This window comes from Lissotriton vulgaris, chromosome 2_1 (genome assembly GCF_964263255.1).
Source record: "Lissotriton vulgaris chromosome 2_1, aLisVul1.2, whole genome shotgun sequence".
Taxonomy (NCBI): Eukaryota; Metazoa; Chordata; class Amphibia; order Caudata; family Salamandridae; genus Lissotriton; species Lissotriton vulgaris.
In genome coordinates this window covers 1,841,231,976-1,841,253,937 of record NC_141687.1, presented here as the reverse complement: position 1 = coordinate 1,841,253,937, position 21,962 = coordinate 1,841,231,976, and positions in this window count along the sequence as shown.

Sequence of the window (21,962 nt, the reverse complement as noted above, 5' to 3'; positions counted from 1 at the left end):
AAGCTTGTTGTAGAAGAACTTTAGTCTTCAATACCTTAGTGTTCTTATCCGCTTTCTCTAACTCATCCTTACGTCTATTCTAATAGTATTGAGCCGTAGCTAAAATCTGCGCCGAAGTAGAAACAGGCCAAGCACTCTCAGAATCCTTCAACTTAGTGCATAACTCAGGAAGAAGATTGTGTACAAACTTGTCGACAAACAACCTCTGGCCACCCTCGGTAGCCATATCCTGACCACTATGATCGACGAACAGTTCTTCGAAACGCGAGAAGAAGTCTGACACAGTCTCATCTTTCTTCTGCTTACATGCAGACAACTTGTCCCAATTAACACGTACTTCAGGCATCAAAGTCTTCATAAAAGTAATTATCCTACCAGGAAGTTCAGTAATGATATTTTCAGGCTTAGCACCTCCAACTTGTCTATCATTCGCAGCGACAAGGTTCACCCACGAATCACCCAATTCATTATCATGATCCGTATGTCGAATGACATTCCAGATGGGCTGTGGAACAACATTCCCAAACAACATATCTATGTCCGCCAAATTCATGACGCACAAACTCACTGTTTGCGTAAGCTCTTTAAAGTATCCCGCTGGATTTTTCCGCGGATCAGACAAAGTCTGTTTAAGCGCTAAAACTTCTGCACGCTTCCACGGAGCATGCGCCACACTCGCTGAAAGTGCGCAGCAACAGCTCCATCTTGAGGCCTCCAAACCGGAGGAACCTCTCGCATCAGATACTGGCGCGCTTGTCTCCTAACTGACGAATCAGGCTCGAGCAACCGTTCAGAAGGAACATTACTTCGAAACGACAATAACGTTGACACCGCTCTCTCGATGTCGAGGAGACTCACGATCGTTCCTTTTGCAAATTCAGAACGCAATCGGAACAGCTCTTCAGGAGCTTTACCCACTTCGTCCGTCCATTGTTTATGGAGGAACGCACACATGATCTCGAAAACATAACGTTGCTTTGGTGCTTCCCATTGCTGGAAAACATCCATAATACCCTCAAGATCGTACTGGGACGCATACGTAACCCATCTACGCGCCATGTGATCTAAAACCACTCGTTCATCTGTATCAGGCAGCTGACTACGCATCTGTCTACGCTCACTCACAGGAGACATACCTAATTGTCCCAACCAAGGAGTCAGAAAACCAGAAAAAGCAGCAGTCATCCGCTGTCTAGGAGAAGGAGTAGTCGGAAGAACAAGGGGAGACGAGACAGTAGTAGAAGAATCCAAAGTCGGAGCAGGCATAGAAGCAGTAGGGACAGGCATAGAAGCAGCAGTCGTAGGAAAGGGCAAAGTTGATGGCCCCTGAGGAGGCTGCGCCAAAGGAACAGTAGCCAACGAAGGAGCTGGCTGTAGAGGAATCACAGGAGGCAAAACAACCGGCAGTTGCACAGCCACGGCTGGTGGCGGTGCTGCCGTAGCAATCTGCACATAAGGTGGCGGTGAATTTAACAGATGCAACATTAAAGGATCTTTCGTAAGATCCTTCTCGTCTTTCTGCTCTTTAGACGTCAAGACTGGATAGCATCTATCTACCATTAACTTCCTCACTCTAAGCATCTGTTCACTTTCTTGCTCTTCTTCATTATCTCTGTACGCAATGGCAGCTTGCACCATTGACATACCTCTCTTATTCTCTTTCGCTAATTTTATTTCTTTCTGTTTGGCTTCTTTGTGCCATATGCGGAAAGAGTCAAACATCGCCGGCCGGGCTTTCTTCTTGAACAACTTCACTTCGAGGTTATCTAGAATTTCAGTCTCAAAACTACCGTAACTGGGCCACTGTAGGACACCGTCACTCTTCGTATATTTCACGCAGATCTCATTATAGCTAATAGGACCCACACCATGCTTCACATACAATTCGTATGTAGGAGTTCCGATCGGAGGAACCGGACACGAATCCTCTAACCGGGAGTCCTTCAATGCACCACAACTAAACAAGTTTCTAAAACTGCTAAAACCAGGCATCTTGCTCACTAGTCTAGCTTCAAACAACAAGGGGAATCTAGAAACGATAATCTCGTGAATACACGAATCCCTTGGCTTTGGGGCCTGCAGGTACCAAATCAAAGCTATCCACTAAAGGATACAAAACAAACTAAGGACTGGGAGACGCTCCGCTTATACTTGACTGAAATGTCGATGGCGTCACTAGAAGACCCGTCAATCGTCTCGCTCTACAAATGTCTACGGCTCCAAAACAGGGCGACAGTCAGGGCAACAGTCCTTCGTAGCCGTCGGAAAGCGGGAAACCTCGCAGCAAAGACTTTCGGACCACGACGACATATCGATGAAGTGGCTGGCCTTCCTCCAGAATTTTCACATGAAGCTTCTCACGAACCTCTGGCTTGGACCGGTACCGCTAAAGTCGCCCCACGTTGGGCGCCAACTGAAGGACCGGGTTTTAGAACCCAGTGGCGTCAGGGAGAATGCCTGATACCTTCAAGTTCCCCTGTCTTGGCAAACAGAGACACGGGATACTTCTTGATGACATCAAAGACCAAAGTTTATTGGCTGCAACCAGGAACAGAGATCTACGAAGTACACACGGGTAGTTCGTCAGAGACTGCACAAATTCAATAAGCGGAGCATGGTCTTTTATGCCAAAAATCAAGCCTCAGGAAACATTCCAATTTTCATTCGGTGCATCAAAAACTGACCAATGGCAGTGTAACATTTCAAAAGTAGCGAATGACGACAGTCAAAGACAATCCCATTTTCCGTTGTCCAGCCCACCAGAAATGATCACGCACATTCCCGATTTCCTGTTCGATCTGGCCGGACAAACCCATCATAAACCCTTCAACCCAAATCAATGATTATGTCGTAAAGGAAAGGCAGAAGCAGATTGGGGAGGAGATAGAAAGGTGGGAGCAGTGTACCATAAACTCGGGCATGTCCTGCTCTTTGATCTTTATCAGGCCAGCTGCTGAACAAGGAACTGGCTCAGCGAGGTCAGCCTCGAGCAAGGAGTCAGTTCGGCCAGGTCACCCAGAAGTCAGCTAAGGTGTACGCGTCTCAAGGACTCGCTCGGCCACAGTCATCGGGCCTATGTTAGGGCAACCACACAAAATGGCTGCCGTATACAAAATGGAACCCGGAGGTTCAAACTAGATCCTCGAATACAGAGTGTTCTCCTATATCGATTCATACGAAAACGCTCAGACACGCTACACTCGCCATTTGCGGTCTGCTGACACCAAAATCGTCCATTTCCGACGATCTTTAGCAAACGGGTTCGGAACCATCAAACCCAGTTCGTAAACCACGGAACCACACCCTCTGATATAACTGCTGACCCATTCACTGACCCCTCAGGATGATGCCAAAGTTAATTGAATGCAAGGAGATTTTTGTGTCTGAATGCTTAATATCTAGCCTTACCCTGTTCCCCCGAGATCACTTGGATTAAATATATCCAAGGGAACCCTATCCTGTTTTCCATCTTCTACCCTGCCTTCTTCACTGGGATGAGTTGTGGGCACAAGCCGGCAGACCCCTTCTTTGCTACCCAGGTGTGAGGAAGCAATAAGGAGCAGAGATGTGGGCTGAAAAATCTAAATGTAGTAAGCCTTCACCGAAAGGAACTCTTGCTTATACTATATACCAACAATACGGTAAAGGTGTGTGCAATCATTTACAAGAGTGTGAAGGAGTCACTAACCAGGATTGGAAGAAGTTATTTCCCTGACATATTACATCGCTTATGACAGGTTTAATGATTGCATTGATAACATCACTAATGAGATCTGAAATTGAATCATTGATAACAACACTGTTCATGGCAGGGCGCAAGTTATACTCACTTTACGACAAGAGTTACGGTTACTTGAGATAACAATAACTGGTGAATTTTAGTGTTTAAAAAAAAAACTTTGCTTGATTTTATTACTATGCACAGTATATTATAGTATGCATACTAAACATGTGTATCACTAGTTACTGTCCATTTGTATTTTCATGTTATGGTAAGCATTGTGTTATGAAGTATTCTTACCTTTGTGCACCACGTTCTTTTCTTGGTGTTCTTTTTAGAATGTGAGGCTGATGGCACTCGATGTGTGTCAGTTGTTGTTGGCTCATCGAGGTGGTCGGATGCCAAGTTGTGCTTTTAGTAAATACCTACTTTAAATCTCTTCGGTTGTCCTGTAATTGATGTACACAGCATCACAACACATTGCATATGTCACATTTTGTTAGTTGTTTGCTCCGATTTGTGACCACCACCCGGCATTCGGTCAATCTGCAAACATTAGAACGAAGGAAACAGATCTAACATTCTTGCATGTATTGGTTCCCCCACCTACACCTGGCTAATGTGAGGGATTAAATCCAGAAGGACCTTCCCTCTTCTATCAGTATTCCACAACCCAGCTGCTGCTCATCCCTCTCGCGGTCTTAACTGGGAGGGTTGACCCATATCACCCTCATTCATGCTCTCATTTGGTTTTAGACATCATTTACTCAGTCTTTTGTGGAAGGCACTATATTCTCACTAGCACGTGCCAGGTAGTCTGTTTCATCACTGGGGATGTGTGTCTGCTTTCAGTTCCCTTTTCTCCAGGCATATGTCACAATAGTCATGGGTTTGGCACCTCCCATCCCATCCCTGTTCTGGATGTCTTGGTGTACTGCTATCTTCTTCTTGGGCCATTTAACTGGGTTTTTAGCTAATTGTCTAGTGCTACGCTGGATTTCCATGTCATGGTTTTTCGCCTTTTTGACAATACCAAGGCCAAGTTCTGAAAACGAATGAGTTGTTCCGTCCGGTTAGTGATCGGGCAAGCATCCAGTAGGCATTGAAGAGGCCCATCGCTAGCCGTCAGCTCTGAGATGCACTAGACTGTGACCTGCATCCTGAAGTGTAGTATTCCTTCCCATTTACATATCATATGTACGAAATCTGCGATCCCTGCTGAGTACTTTGGGCAAATAGTCTGCTCTCCACTCTACATTTTTCCAAGTTTTTCTAAAGTTAAATACGTGTGATATACATAGTTTATTTGTGTAAAGGAACATTTAGCATTTTTGTAGACTAACTGAATGGATCCATAGTTTGCCTGGTATTTCGACCTCTAGATTGTGCTCCCATCATTCTCTAAGTGACTGCCACTCTTTGTGTGTATTCTGCAGCATTGCTTGGTATAAGGATGACCCACTTTGTCTGATCTGTGTGTAGGCTCTCCTCTATTTACAACGCAGCTGCAGGTGATTCCTGGCCCACACCCCCTGTCTGCATCATCATCCTTCTCAGCATGTAGTATAGTAAAAATTGCCCTGCTCCCAGGTCGAATTCTACCATTTTATTTTAGACGGACCCTATCTTATTGTCTTACAGCAATATCGCCGATACCTCTATTTGGCCTTTGTCCATCACTTAGTCTGATATAGTGTTTTAGTTGACTTTATCTTGACGTCGCCATATTGAAAGATTTGGGGCATAGGGTATTATCGAATTACTTCTATGAACTTATTTCTTCCAACACCAGGCAGCCTCTTTCAGTAATACAAGACATATGCAACTCAAGGGTAGAGTGGCTAGAAGCCAGTCTAGGAAGGGGGTGTCTTCCTAGCTCTCCTTGTATCATTTTGTTTTCTGGGTTTGGTTCTGTCCCCTGTTATCACATCATCCATTGAAGCTGCACTGAGGCATAATAGAGCTGGGGGGTACCCTTTATAGGCCACTGCATGACCCATCTCCACAACTTACTGGTTTGATGCTGGAGAACTAAGTTGGACTGCCAGCAGTACCCCCAGCCCCGCATTCCCCTGCCTGGGCCTGTATATGCCCCTCGGTGACCCTGGAGTGTGACTGGGTACCTCTGGCACTGAGCTTAAGGACTCCATAACACTGCGACCTCCTCCTGACTGCTCCCCTGCCATGTGGAAGGTGGACAAACAGTCTAACCTGTCTTTTGACAGGAACAGTTTCACTGAGCCTCCTGAGGATGAGCAGAGGGAGAGCTGTCTGAATACCAATGGACAAGGTGCCTCCAGGGTTGATGTAAAAATCCAGGAGCTGCTAGCTGTTGTGCGCAAAAGCCTCAAAACCATTGACACTAAAATAGACGTGCTCACTACCCGCTTGCATCCCATGAGCAATCGCCTGGACGAGCATGAGGCCTGCCTGGCCAACTTAGAGCATCGGTCTTGGACTCTGAGGACATAACAACAACAAATAACAAGCACCTCCTACAGATGCAAAAGGTCCTTGCAATCATTAAGGCAAAAAACGAGTACCTGAAGATGCACTCCAGGAGGAACAACATTAGAGTCCTGGGTGTTACTGAGACTACGGCTATGGCCAAGGACGATAACTACATGGAAACACTTCTCCGCAACCTATTCGGACAAAAGATGACTGTGCTTCTGTCGAGAGGGTCACTGAACCCTAGGCCCAGGCCCCCCAGGGGGCGCTGGCGCACCACATCATCACACGCCTGCTACATTACTGGGACCACAACCATCAGCATTGTCCCTTGAGAAGGGGGTACTTCAATACCAAGCTAACAAATTATCTTTCTATGTTAACTATACCCAGGCTGTTTAGGCTGCCCGCAGAGTTTCTCCCAGTCAAGCGTCATCTGGCAAAATCTTTCCTAATGCATGCCCTTCATTACTAGGCCAAACTCCGTGACCATGAAATTCATCCGCAAATGCACCTGCAGGCTGGGTGTCACTGATTTGTGAGTGGACACTGACCCTCACAGTCAGCTCGGTGACAACAATGACTGATCACGTTTTGCTCGACCATAACTAAGCCCATGCTGGACTCTCCATCCCATCTGAGGATTGGAGAGATGCCGGTCTTGCTATGCTGACCCCAGGATTGATTCCACCTGACTGTTCTTTTGTTGTTTTACCAGGGACTTGGAGATCTTCAAAGAGTTGGAGAAGATGAAGTGGGCAGGGCGAGGGGGGGAGGGGATTTTCTTAAGATGATGTATGCAGTGTGTCCCTTACTCCTGGACATGGAGGACCACGTACCCATAGACTCCATGCGCAACTCTCTGCTCAGATCCCCTTGCTTTCCACAGTGTCGTATATCCCAGCATGAAGCCCTCTCACGATACCTGACCCTGCACACCCATAGATAGCATTACCCTCATGTCCTTGAACGTCCGGAGTGCAAATGATCCTAGAGAAGTCCGGAAGACAATGACATATCTTTGCAGAAGCAATGAAGATTTAGCCTTGTTCAAGTCGAGGAACGGCATTTAACTGACTCCACCAAATTGCATCAGCAGGCAGGCTGGATTGGAGAGGCTCATATTTCCACTTACTTGGGCTATGCTGGGGGAATGGCTGTTCTTATTCAGAAGGGCCTTCAGGCACACCTTGAGGTCCTGATGCATTTCGTAGGGTACATTTGCTATCTGACATGGTATCCTGTTGGGCCTAAGGGTCACACTAGTCTGTGTATATGGCACCAATGTCGACTCCCCAGATGCCATGGTCTGGAGAAAAATAGTAGCATTGGTCAATCTACTGTATTGTGGGGCAATGATTTTAATGAGGTCCTTTGTCCCCAAATGGACACATCTCATTCAAACTGGCACTCACATCCACAGGCTGCTGCTTACCTGCTTACCTGTGGTCGTTCCTAGGCCTCATGACAGGGTGAGAATGTATGCCAGGTCCTCGATGGGCTTGTGGCCACATATTGATTACTGGATGATTACCAGAGCTGTTTGCTCCCATATAAGAAAATATTAGGCACTATACCTGCACCCTGTGGGACCATGCACCTGTGACCCTAACGCTTGCTACGATTGGGAAACAAAACTGAGCTTGTACATGGAGCTTGCCCCCTTAACGTCCTCAGGGACACCGTATGCATAGTGGAGATTGGCAAGAATATTGTCGCTATTATAAACAGAACTTGGGTTCAGTCTCTTCTCTCTGAGTCCTTTGGGAGGCAATCAAGGTCTACATATGAGGCGTTTGCATATCTAAGCAAGCAGGAGTGCTTCACAATAAACACAGATGACTGCAATTACTAGAGGGTGAGCTGTGAGACCTTGAACTTCAGTACTTCACTTCCCAGCTGCGAGCCACCAAGTACAGTTTCACAATAGACTGGCAAAGTGTGAGGAGTGCGCTGAGAGTGAAACCCAGTTTTACTCTCGGAAGCCTCTACCCTCTGCTATGGTGAGAGGGATAGAGCGAGCAAGACCATAACCACCTTACTAAAGAAAAAGTGGAGCAGCTCTTATATTGTGGAGCTGCAACCTGTCATATGACACCTAGCATCTCACCAAGCATGCGTCAATTTTACACTGGCCTGTATACCGCGGTCAAGGTACCGCCACTCGACTGGCTCATTGACTCCTTCAACTTGATCCTGCTACTTTGATGGAAAGATTGTCACAGGCTGTTCTTCGATGTCCTGTTTACAACCGAGGACATACTTCTGCCCATTAGTGCTATGCCTGCGGATCGGGCCCTTGAGCCTGATAGGCTGACAGTGTAATTCTACAAGACTTATGCTGCAGACCTTGCTCCACATCTTCTGGCAAGGTATAAGGAGGCTAGAGAAGCAGGCCAGCTACCTCCTTCATTTTGCAAGGTTCTTATAGTTACTAATCTGAAACCTGGCAAACGAGCTGATCTTTGCGACTCCTACCGACCACTACCCATGATTAACATGGACTATAAAATCCTAGCCCACATGGTTATAAACAGCTTGCTTCCACTCCTCCCTCACATTGTCAGGGCAGATCCGTTTGGGCTTCATCCCAGGGTACTCTGCTGTACACAACCTGCTGACTCTCTTTGGCTTGCTACACATCCTACAGCCACATAGCTGTGGCCATTTTTCTAGACGCCAAAAAGCATTTGACCCTCTGGAATGGACCTTCCTCTTTTTTCTGCTGCTGTGCATCGTTATTAGCCCCTAGTTCGTAAGCTGGGGTTGCCTTGTTTACTCTTCCCTGACAGCACGACCTTGAATCAATGGCAGCGTCTCCAACCCTATTCGAATCTGCAGAGACACTCAACAAGGATGTGCCTTTCCCCCATATTATATTCGCTGTTGCCATTGAACCCACTGCGGCTTGCATACAACAGCACCATTCAGACAGAGGTCTTAACTACACAGCAGGTAGGCCTGTCAAATCTATGCATGCAGTTGACTTCACATTGTATATGCTATATCCTGCTGAAAACCTAGCCTCAAAACTTCGTGAATTTACACTCTTTGGCGCACACACTGGCATGATGATCAACTGACCTACTGGCATGGGCAGATGGTGTGATTAAATACCTGTGAAAAACAGATTAGCTGGGAAATGTCACAGCTTTCGTTTGAGAACTATTGCAGGACGATTGCGTACCTGGAGGAGTAGATCGGGGTGTGGATGAACTTACCACTCTACCTCACAGACAGATCGGCCATCGTCAAGATGGTAGCTCTACCAAATTTCAATACCTATTCATCAGTCTGGCTGTAATGCTTACCAGGGCATTCTTCGCCTGGCTTTGATCCTTACTGGTGGACTTGAGCTGTGCTGGCAGCCACAACTGGCCTAGGAGACACTGGCCCTGCCCTTCATCCAAGGTGTAGTAAATACTGCCGATATGGAACTGTACTATTATTGCGCAAAAGCCCAAAACGTGTTTCACTGGTTTCACCGTATGATATACCTGCCGCAAACAGCTGTTGAAGCATACAATGCTACTCCATGCCTGCTTATAACAGCAATCTGTCAGAGACCTACTCATCCTAGGGACTCTGTTAACACAGTTCAGTGTACCGTCTAGGAATGCTGCCCCCTACTACACAGCCTAAGACTTTGCACCAGTTGACAATTCTTGGGCTTCGGAGATTAAGGGACCTCTACTCTGATGGAAAACTCTACCCTGATGGAGAAGTTGTACCTTAACAAGGTGCAGACCACAGCCACATGCATCTAGGGTACGTTAAGGACATCCCTGTTGGCGAACGCCGCCTGGCAGTGAAGATGCTGCTGTTGGCCAAAAGAAGAGTGGTCATGCACTGGGGTTGCTACATTTGCCCACGTGTGAAGGACTGACTGGCGGACATATTATATTGTCAAGGAAAACTTGAACACTATTAGGACCTGATGCCGGCAAGGTCCTTGCCCAGGGTCATATGGAGTCCCTTTAGTGCATACATGATAACACGCTCAGCTCAGCCACATGATGGTTCAGGGACAAGACTTGAGTTAGCTGGTTAAAATGCAGGGCATGATGACAACATAATGAATCGAACCCTCAGGCTTTTTGACAGGTGACAACTGGCTAATGAGTGAATGTACTCGAGTATATCAGATGCGCTCTATCGGGGGCGTAACACATGCCCCTGCAGCCCCCGCGGTGCGGGGGACGCAATCTCCAGGGGGGCCCTCAGCCCTCACAAGCGCATCTGGCACCAGGCTGCAGCTCTTCTGTATGTATATTAGTCACATGTTAATCAATTTAGTCTACAGTGACCTCCAGAGCAGAGGTGGGAATCTTCAGCTAGGCTGGGGGGCTCGCTTTCACCGGCTCAAGCTTTAGGGCCGATTTCTGCCAAATCTGTGCATAGATGCTGATGCACCGCCCTGACCTATAATACGTGGCCTAGACAAAATGACAAATGGCACAGTGTAGATTTTTGCATCAAATATTAAGTGCTAGAAGTCTGTAAATTTTAACTTAACTACCGCAGAGCCCAAATGGCCGAAACAACCATCAACACTGGTAAATACGATTCGTTCTTTCAAGAGCTCAGAGAGGAGCGGCCTTGCCAAATTAGACACTCTCTTAGGCAGAAGATTATAAAGAAAGCTTAGAGCGCTACACTCGCTTTCTTATCACTTGTCCACCTCTCGTCTGCTCTCCTCTCTCTCTCTCATTACGTTTCTCTCTATAGCTCTCCCCGTTTCTCTTTTCATGCTCATCTTGTCTATTATTTTCCTCTGCTCCCTTTCTCTAATTCCTATCCCTCTTTCTCTTCCTCTTTTTATCCTCTCTTTATCTTCCTACCAATCTCTCTTCTTCATCTTCCTTCTCTCTCATGTTCATCAATCCCTCTCTCCCTGTTATCTTTTCTCTCCATCTTATCCTCTCTTGCGCACACCCCTTTCTTTTTCAGGTTTCGCCTGTCGAAAGCTGCGCAGCAGCGTTTCGCGCAGGCGAAATCTTTTGTTTACAGTATGTGGGCGATGTCCCGCCTCTGTCTTCCATTGGCTAGCTCAATAAATGGAGGCTAGCCATTGGAAGAGAGAGGCGTCCGTCATTCTGCGATGCGACTCGTGGGCGTTACAGCGATTTTTTCTCATCCAGCCCCTTTTAGCACATCATTGCGGCGGTGGGCGGATTTTTATTTAATTTGTTGTCTCGGCATGTTTTTGTTATTTTCGTCCTGCCTTTTGCAGGAGTGGGCTGCACTTTGTTTCCTGCCGTCTCCGTGTATTGTTGTTTTCTGTCGTCTCCGTGTGTTGTCTTCGTGTCCTGTACTGCCGCCATTGGAAGATCTGGGCAAGAAGAAAGCTTGGGTTACTGACGGTGCCCCCGAGTGTTGAACACAAGCAGCATTGGTAGAGCTAATCACGAATCCAGAGTGCCCCTCTGCCCTTCTGCTCACAGGAAACTCCACACAGGGGCCACGCACGTCACTAGCAGCCAGATGTTCATGCGAGGGCAGCTGTGACAGACCCCTGTTGCTGCGGTGCACCCCGCACCGCTCCAGCGCCGCAGCCTCTCGCCTCCAGGCGCCAGCAGAGGGGAGGGGTGGGCCGAGGCGAGCAGCCCTTCCCTCGCACAGTGCCGGAGTGGGACGGCCCTCAGATGCCCCCGTCCGCCCTCCCTCCTCCTGCGGGACTCCACTTCCTGGCGCTGGTGTGCACTGGTACCTGACAGCCACCGGCCCATTGAGACAGCGGGGGCAGCGCTGACCTAAATACGGTCTCGGGGCGGGCTCTAGGCACGCACAACGGGCGGTCGGCCCCCACTTTGAAGCCAGTGTGTGCCCGGGCGTAGTGGGCGGCATGAGGGACGGGCGAAGCATGCCCGGCTCAAGAGGCGGCGAGGGAGCGCTGAAAAGCCCATTGGGATGCGCAACATCACACATGCAGACACTGCAGACGTGCACGGCTGAGGCGCCTTTTCAGCCAGCGAGCTTGACGTTTCTTGCAATAGTTTTACTTACTTCGACTTACAACACCCCTCAATGGAATGCAAGAAGTCCCAGACAAACTCAATTCGCCTTATACAATACCACAATGTGCGCAATGCCAATAACATGTATGAACATGGATTGGATTGTGAAGGTGTGTAGAAACGCCAGAGGTGATGCACTTTATATCAAACAAAGCAGCTCATGGACAAGGGGCCAAAGGAAAAATGCCCAGAGGACCACCCCAAACAACCACAAGTGCAAACCACACCATACAGCGCCAAGAGGCCATATCTTTAGCAGATGCTGAGCTGTTGCAACACAACTAAATACCATCGATATTAATTTAATGACTTTTGCATAATTCCAAACAAGTCCAGGCGAGACCACTGGGACCGCATACCGACACAATCATTTAAAAGAAACGTTTAGTACTTTTTGTTGACTCAAGTGGTAAACAAACTTCGATTTAAGCTTATTTTACTTAGTAGGGGTGGTGTCTACGCTCCCTGAATTTGGAGGATGTAACAGTATATATTATTAATCTTTGAAAAAGTATTTTATTGTTCACGTTTTCTTTTGATGAAAGCTCCGAATGCACCAGAAGTTTGTCCTCCTGCGGCTGCTGGAGGAGGGCAGGGGAGGGAAGCAGGCAGAGAAGGGTTTTTGATTGTAAAGGGTGAATTGGTTCCCATGGAAAGCAAGGCGAGGGAGGGGCCGGAGCAGATGAGTACGCGCTTATCTGCAGCCAAGACTTGCTTTGTGGCTAAGTGTTCATAATGCGCAGAGAAAATGATAGGTTCGCACAAGCAGCTTTCAGGCTCGGCCTCGGTGGCGGCCGAGATAAACGGAACCTTTAATGCGAATACCACAGCGCCAGGCTCCCCCCCGCTACCGTAACAGCAAAAGAGCTCTGTGAAAAGAAGGCACATGTTTTGGTTTTAAAGGATTTAGATGAAACGAGGGAAGCGGCATGCTAGAGGACTCAATTAGGGGTAGCAGTGCCTACCCCATGTATTTTTAAAAAAAAATTTGGGTCCTGGACCTGAGAAATTATTTGAGAGGTGCATTACCTCCCTGACCGGATCAGCCCGCTGCCGGGGGCGGAGTCTGCTGAGTGGCGTCTGCCGTATCTCTTTTGCAAATGAAGGCGCTGCAGCTGCTCGGTGTGCTCCTCGGCCTGTCCCTGGGCGTCCAGGCACTGGCGGTGACCACTGTAAGTACTCTGTTCTTTGCAACGCCACAACTGTACTGCATTTAGCATCTAAATAGCGCTTCATAACTTGCATTCTAAGACTGCTGTTAACTTGTTTTTGGGCCGCTGATGTAGTGCTACGTGTAACGCTGAAAGTTTCTGGGCTCTTGTTGAGGATTACTACTCTAGAAACATGGAAGCGCTGTATAAATCACAAACCTAGGCAATGTACATTCGCGTTCTGGAGGGGTGCGGTGCGTACTTCAGTCCATGTCGATCGGTTTCATTCTTGTACGAATTACAAACATGTCAAGCATAAATTCTTAAAACATTTGCTTCCTCCGGCCAGGGGGCATAGGAATGGGGATTAGTTACATGGTTGCCTGAATGGCACCACAGTCATGCGTTACACATGTAATATTGTACACGATTACAAAAATATAGAGCCTGATAACGATTTAGTGAGATGCACTTAGCTGTAGTATTACTTTATTATTTTGCAGTTTTTACACTTGTTAACAATGTCTGAGCATAGGTTGCACCTCATAAATGCAAGCTCTGCTCTAAAATAAAGTAATAAATAATAGAAATGTGACCAATAAACCTTTTCCTCGCCCCCTGGATCCCCTGCCCCTAGCTGTGCTTGCTTCCCTGCCCCCTGGCTGTGCTTGCTTCCCTGCCCCCTGGCTGTGCTTGCTCTCCTGGGTGGGTGTGTGTGGCTCTGGGTGGGTGTGTGTGGCTCTGGGTGTGTGTGTGTGGTTCTGGGTGAGTGTGTGTGTGTGTGTGGCTCTGGGTGTGTGTATGTGTGGCTACGTGTGTGTGTGTGTGTGTGGCTCTGGGTGTGTGTGTATGGCTCTGGGTGGGTGTGTGTGGCTCTGGGTGTGTATGGCTCGGTGTGTGTGGGTGTGTATGGCTCGGTGTGTGTGTGTGTGGCTCTGGGTGTGTATGTGTGTGTGTCTGGGTGTGTGTGTGTGTGGCTCTGGGTGTGTGTGTGTGGCTCTGGGTGTGTGTGTGTGTGGCTCTGGGAGTGTGTGTGTGTGTCTGGGTGTGGGTGTGTGTGTGGCTCTGGGAGTGTGTGTGGCTCTGGGTGAGTGTGGCTCTGGGTGTGTGTGTGTGGCTGGCTCTGGGTGTGTGTGTGGCTGGCTCTGGGTGTGTGTGTGTGGCTGGCTCTGGGTATGTTTGTGTGGCTCTGGGTATGTGTGTGTGGTAGTAATTGCTGTCTGCTGAGCTCGTCCGTAGGGTACAATAGGTCTCACATTTGCGAGAGATTAAGCTAATGGCAATGTAAATGACAATGCCATTTATTTATCTGTTTTCAAAACCAACACATAAATACAAATTTTGTCATTTACAATGCCAATAGCTCAAACTTTTCCAAAGGCGAAACCATTGCATTGTAAATGCTTGTTTTCTTCTGTATTCTTCCTCTGCCCTCTTAGTTCTCTTAGGGCCAGATGTAGGAGCCCTAATACCGATCAGAAACAGCCGATTTCGGCCGTTTCCGAGCGGTATTAGGGCTTTCAGATGTAGGGGGCTGAAAAATACAGAATCGGTATATTTACCGATTCGGTAAAATTACAGATTCTGTAAATTACCGAATCGGTAAATATACCGATTCTGTAATTACAAATGTAGGTGGCACAGTTTACAGTGCCACAGGCCCTTAAGAGTCGGTATTTTACCACACAATCCTATTGTGTGGTAAAATACCGAAATTAAGGTGTGCATGCACATCTGTGCATGCACACCTGTGCAATGTGACACACAGACATGCCCTTAGGGCATGTATGTGTGCCACATTGCACACAAGCCTGCACTTGGGGTGCTAGAGGGTGTCAAAGTGACACCCCCTGCACCCTTGCAGGATTCGGTATTTACCGATTCTGTAAATACAGAATCGGTATTTCCCATTGATTCTATGGGCTTCAAAGCCCATAGGAATCAATAAGAAATACCGATTCTGTATTTACAGAATCGGTAAATACAGAATTTTACAGATTTGGTAATTCAGATTTTAAAATTACCCAAATCTGCCCCCTTCCCATTTACAGACTCTTAAATATCGAATCGGTAAAATTCGGTATTTAAGAGTCTGTAAATGGGAATTACCTACATCTAGCCCAAAGTCCTTCACCTCTGTCTTTGCCTCTCTGTAACGCTCTCGTTTATCACCCCCTTTCTTGTTTAATTAGGTTGAAGCCTACCAAGGGCTCTCTACTTTACTACACGCTATAACACTGCACTCTACTCTGCACCACTCCACTTCCTCCCACTCTACTGCACTCTATGCCAATTCACTCTATGCCAAAGCACCCTATGCCACTACACTCTATACGACTACACACTATGTTAGACACTACATACTATGCCACTACACTCTACGCAATTAATTTCTTGCTTCTCTAATCTATTATGCATCACTGCACACTATTACACTACACTTTGTGCCACTCTATTCTACACCTCTGCACTCCAACATACACCACTCCTCTCTACGCCTCTCTAATCTCCTATGCTCCACTCTACGCTAATGCACTCTACTATACAAAACTGCGCTCTTTGCCACTGCACTCGGTACAACTCCAGGATGGGCCACTCCAGTGTGCTTTTCACCACTCCACTCTATGCCACTCCATGCTACTCTACTATGTGAAACTACACTCCAACACACTGCATTCTATGCCAATCCACTCTACTCTTTACCACTCCACTTTATACCACTTCAATCTACTCTCAAACAATCTACTCTACGCCACTACACACTATACTACACCATTCTAAGCCACTCTTTTACAATATGTGCCACTCCACACTTCTCCACTGCAATATGTGCAGCGCCACTCTATACCACTATACACGTTACTCCATTCCACTGCGCTCTACATCACATAATTACGATACACATAATCCAGTGCACATCATGCCACATAATTACACTACACAAATCCATTCCACACCACTCAAAACCACGCCGCACAGTTACACAACTAACAATTCCAATCCAAACCACATAACTCTACCCAAGCCACATAAATCCACTCAATAACAAAAGAGTTAAAGACATTGCCATTTACAACACCAATTGCCCTCACTCAAAAAAATGTGAGACCAATTGCATTTCTAATGGTTGTTATACATATAAGTCAACCCTAAGGTAGGCCCTATGTAACCCAGAGGGCAGGGTGCAATGTATTCAAATGGCAGGACATTTATTTTTAAGGTTTACATGTATTAGTAGAGAATAACTCCCAAAGTTGTTTATCACTATTGCAAGGCCTATCTCTCCCGTAGGATATCCTTGGGATTACCTTATTATATTTTATAAGAGATAAGACCTCCAATTCTGGAATCTCTGGAATCACAATTTAGAATCACAACTCATGGTTACATCGGATTTTATATTGTAATTCTGAAAATGGCACTTTTAGAAGCGTGAGGGCTCCATAATCCTGAAAAGGATACCCCCCGGGCCTGTAGTCTCCTTCCGATGATCCCCTTCAACAGTAAACAAGAGTGTGGAAAAGGCACACTTTCTGGTTAGTAGCATTTGTTGTGGAGATGTGTGCCTGGAATAGTTTAAAAGATTCCTCCCTTTGACTCTCCCTAGAATTATGGCAAAATAAGTAGGCTTCATGAATCACGGTTCTCAAGTGCCCAGATTCAGTAAAAAGTGCGCCAGAGCGAGGCTCACACCCTTATGCCCAATCAGAAGCTCAGATAGGACGAAAGGCTGTCCTTTTCCATTATCGTGGCTTCTGAAGGGTCATAAGGGCTCATTAGGGACAGGACCCAATTCACTATTTTCTGACATGCTGCACTGTCTGAGGCTAGTGCAGCATGTCGCCCGATATGTATGCCTCTTTAAAGGGGTGGGCTGGAACAGCCCATGCCTGACATGCACAATACAGCCCAGGGGAGCTCTCTTATGGTGAAGGGTGATATTACAGCTTTTAAAATACAAAATATTCCTTCCCCGCCATCAATGTCATAACTGAACTAAGAGACAAGTCATTTGTAGTGCATCCATATGTGGCCTAGATTCTTATACCTGGAGGAGCTTTAAAGTCTATTAAATCAAACACAAGAGGGTTTGATATTACACACATCCTTAAATCACACATGTGAAGGTGCTCTTAGTTGTGAGAATGAAGAAACAAGCTTTGACATGGCCGATAGGTCTCGCTTTTGGGACATTTAGTTATGCCGCACAATATCCTTGGTGCAACAACATCAAACGTTGCATGGCTAAACACTTATAAGGTCCCCACGGCGAGATCTATTGGCTATGCCAATGCTTATTTCAATTTGTACTTGTTAGGAGTGCTCCACTGTCACTGGACAATTTACCTTCACACTTCACAAATGAAAAGAAAAATGTGCTCTACTTCAAATACTAACATGAGTTACCATAAGAGAACTCCCCGGGGGCTGTATTGTGCATGTCAGGTGTGGGCTGTTCCAGCCCGTCCTTTCAAAGAGACAATACATATCGGGCGACATGCTACACTAGCCTCTGGCAGTGCAGCATGACAGAAAATGGTGAATTGGGCCCTATCCCTCACATGCCCTTATGACCCATCAGGAGCCATGATACTGGAAAAGGACAGCCTTCCGTCCTATCTGAGCTTCTGATTGGGCATAAGGGTGTGAGCCTCGCTCTGGTGCACTTTTTAGGTTTCGCCTGGCATTACTGCGCAAGCAGTTCGCGCAGGCGAAATCTAATCATTACAATATGGGATATAGGAACGTCCCCCGGGTCCTATTGGCTAGCTCCATAAATGGAGGCTAGCCATTGGAAGCCGGATCTGTCCGTCAAGGCCGGACCAGATTCGGGGGCGTTCCTGCGATTTCTTCCCTCTGCATCGTCATCGCGGCCGTGGGCGGGGTTTATTTTTTTTGGCGTCCAGGTTTGTTTTGGCCATTCCGCGGCCGACCGCCAACGGAGGAAGCCTTCCCGACCCCCTCCTGCTGTCTGTTCCCGCCCCCCCCCCTGTCCGTGTGCTTCATGTTTTTTCTTCGGCCTTCCCGACCCCTCTCCCGCTGTCTGTTCCCGCCCCCCCCCCTGTCCGTGTGCTTCCGCTCCGTGCTGGGCCTCCGTTGTTCCCCAGGTGAGTGCTTGTTTAACACGCACTTCTCTTTTTAATGATGGCCATCCGCTGTCGCGCACCTGTGGGCTCAATGTACTCAGATCATAACTTACATTTTCCCGAGTGTGTCCACTCGATCTAACATTATTACTTACTTGACCTAATTTAGACCCCTTTTTTTCAAATAATGTTATTAATCACATCCGGAGTTTAACACTCCATTTTGGCACAAACATCGCTTTTTTACAAATACTATCACCGGCAGTCCCGAACCTGTGAGGCAGTTATACAGACGCAGTCCCCTCACAGCCCTCTGCGCATGAGGAAGGACAGCACTACATACTCGCGCAGCAGCAGCAAGCTGACACATGAGTCAGCTTACCGGAAGACGGCACCTCCTTCCAGTTACAACACGGGCCAGTATTTAAGCTGGTCCTGGGAACGATCACTCGTACGTTCGAGCAGGCGCCAGGACGGGGCAGTTATCGCGAGCCGGCACCCGATTTGGGATGTGAGTATAATCCGCAAGGAAGCGCAGCGAGACTTCACTCTTCAAGTAAGTTGACAATGTAGGTATCTCACCGATGCTAGAGGGCAAGTAGTATAATAGCCTTTGCATTTCTCCTTTTCTGCAGCCCAACTAAGATGTGGGCCCCTGCGCCTTTAGCTCATGGAGCACCAGTAGGGCTCCTTTTAGGTAAGCCATCTATACACACCTTCTACAGAGAACTATGTAACCGATCTGCGATACACGAGCATGTTCAGACGTTTTACGTGGCACAGTCCGCTATGTCATCGGTTCAGACTAGACCGCTTACAGCCACAACGATGACAGAGCTGATACCATGTGAGCGAACAAAGCGTTTAGTGTTTCTTTGCAATCTTAGCAAGACATACCTTAGCATACTGAGATCTGGGTGACCATGCTGGTGCACTGGATGTTGGCGTGCGACTGAACGGCCAGAGCATTGCATGGTGCTGCTCGTGCTGGTTTGCTGCAGCGCCCGCAATCATTGTGCGCCAAATAATGGTAATCACAATGCTGATTTATGTATCTGTGAGTCATGTCTTTTCTCTCTTTATTTTGTTTTTAAATATTCCACGCTCCCTCTCTAAACATGAGCAGGATGACGTTTCCCTTTTCTTTCTTCTTTTAGATTTTGTATACTTGGGGAGGTGTTTAGCAAGTACCTAAACCATTTAGGGTTTAGTGGCGACTTCTAATCCAACCCAACCCCCCGAGAGCTGTCCCTGTGCCTGCCCGCCCCCCTCCCGCTGTCCGTGTGCCTGCCCGCCCCCCTCCCGCTGTCCGTGTGCCTGCCCGCCCCCTCCTGCTGTCCGTGCCTTTCCCGCCCCCCCTCCCACTTTGTGCATTTTGCATAAGGTACTGCAGTGCATTTTGTATCTTGTGATGCCGGAAGTTGAGTGTATGTTATGCCTTGTGAAGTGGGTGACTGCTGTGTATCTGTGTGCCTTGTGAGACAGGCATTGTGAGACTTCGACCTTCATTGAGGTTGGCAATGTAAATAACAATGCCATTTATTTATAAGTAAAAAAAAAAGAAATGTCATGAGCAATGCCAATAGCTCTAACTTTTCCAAAGGCGAAACCATTGCATTGTAAATGCTTGTTACTGAATCTGGGCACTTGGGAACCGTGATTCATGAAGTGCATGTCAAGGACTGCCTCGGGTAAGTTTCACTTATGTCTATGTCTGAAAACATATGCATATTATTTCCGTGTGTCTGCCAGCCTCCGCCAGTGTATGTGTATTTGAATGTGTGTATGTGTGAGATTGTACACAATTGTATCAGCATACCTTTAAAAAATGTCTTTTGTGGCAATGCTACCTGCGTCACTTCCCCTCACCCTTTCACCCTGGCAGTGTAGTCTATGCCTAAACAATAACTTCTCAGGAAGCTACAAAAAACATTTAAAACAGCTCCACTTTAACAAGCAGCATTTGGAACAATTAAATCTGGTTGTAGTTCGAGCAGAATCGGGTGCCTCAATGAAATGTAATCCTATGTGACGTAGCAATCAGGCTCAACATAAAAACTCCATTTGCAGCCTCAGCTTTAGTTTAAGGTGTCTGATTGGAATGGCCTTTGAGTTTACCAATCGTTGACTTAGGTGCTGCACATGGTTATAAAAATAGAACGTTATTACAGAATTGTTGGTGCATATAGGTTAGGATGATAAGAAAGGCCATTACAAGCCAGTGAATGCTGCAATTTCGTTGTGTGCACTGCATCACCAAATGCAATGCAGTGCGCGCAACGAAATTCGTTTTATTTATTTAAATGTTTACTTACCTGTTAAAGTCCGTAATCCAAGCATTACTACCCCCCACCCTGCCCCTACCCCTCCCCACGTCATCGCCCTGCAGTTACACCTACTACCGGCTGTGTCTGCTCTCTATACACCAAATTGTATGTGCATGTAAGATGGGGCAATACTATATACCTTTCTGTTTCATTACTTATTCTATATTATAATGTGATGATTGCATCAATAAAAGACGTAATATATATATATTTATGTGTTTACTTATTTATTTATTTTCAATTTCCACCCTCCTTCAGTTTCAGCATCCAAGGTAATGAGATACTTGCCTTGTCTCCTATTTTGTGTTGGCATTTCAGATACTTTATACAATCAATGCTTGCCAGCCTGTTAAGAGTGTCCCTGTAGTCCTTTTTAAGCTCAATTAGTGTGTGAGGGAGGTCCTCCTTCCTTAGCCATACTAGCATCTTTTAGTTCCTTCATGCGGTTATCTAATCACAAAATCTCCTGTCTCAGAACTTTCTTTGTGCCATACATTGTTTTCAGACACATCCCTTTCATCACCTACTTAAAAACATCCCATTCTACAATCACATCCATAGCCGAATCCTCGTTATCATCAAAATAATGTCTGAAGTAAAGGTAGATCTTGGTTGCGTAAGAGACAACTTTCGAAAACATAGGCTATTTGAGAGAGAATCCTTGGCTCTCCAAAAGGTGTCGACCCGAGGATATTTGCTATTGAAAACCCACCCATCAATAGAACCTTATCTCACTGTTGTCACCTCTGGTCATGCTCGTTTCCTGCTGACTAGATTTAGGCTAAATTTTTTGTCTATTGTAGTTGCATATCCTCAGGGTTTTCATAAGACATCTTCTTTAGCATCCTGTTGCCGCAAATTGTTGTCTCCGCAGGATATCATGCATTTTACCCTATTTTTGTAAATTTTATAAAATCCAGAGGAAGACTTATTTAATTCCTCTTTCTAAGGCATGAGATTTTAAACAAGTGAAATCAGCTCTTTTTACAACTGTTGCCTGTGGACATTATTTTTTATGTTGCTAGTTTCTTAGCAGATCCAGTAATTCAATGCAGGATTAATTGTTATATTATACAGCTGTATGAACTGTTGATTTTTATGTATCCTAACGGTTTTTTATCTTGTTGGATGGTTTCCCATCACTTGATGTGCATTTGTTGTATTTTATGTGTGCTTTTATGTTTTTTTATAAGAACTTAATAAAGCAT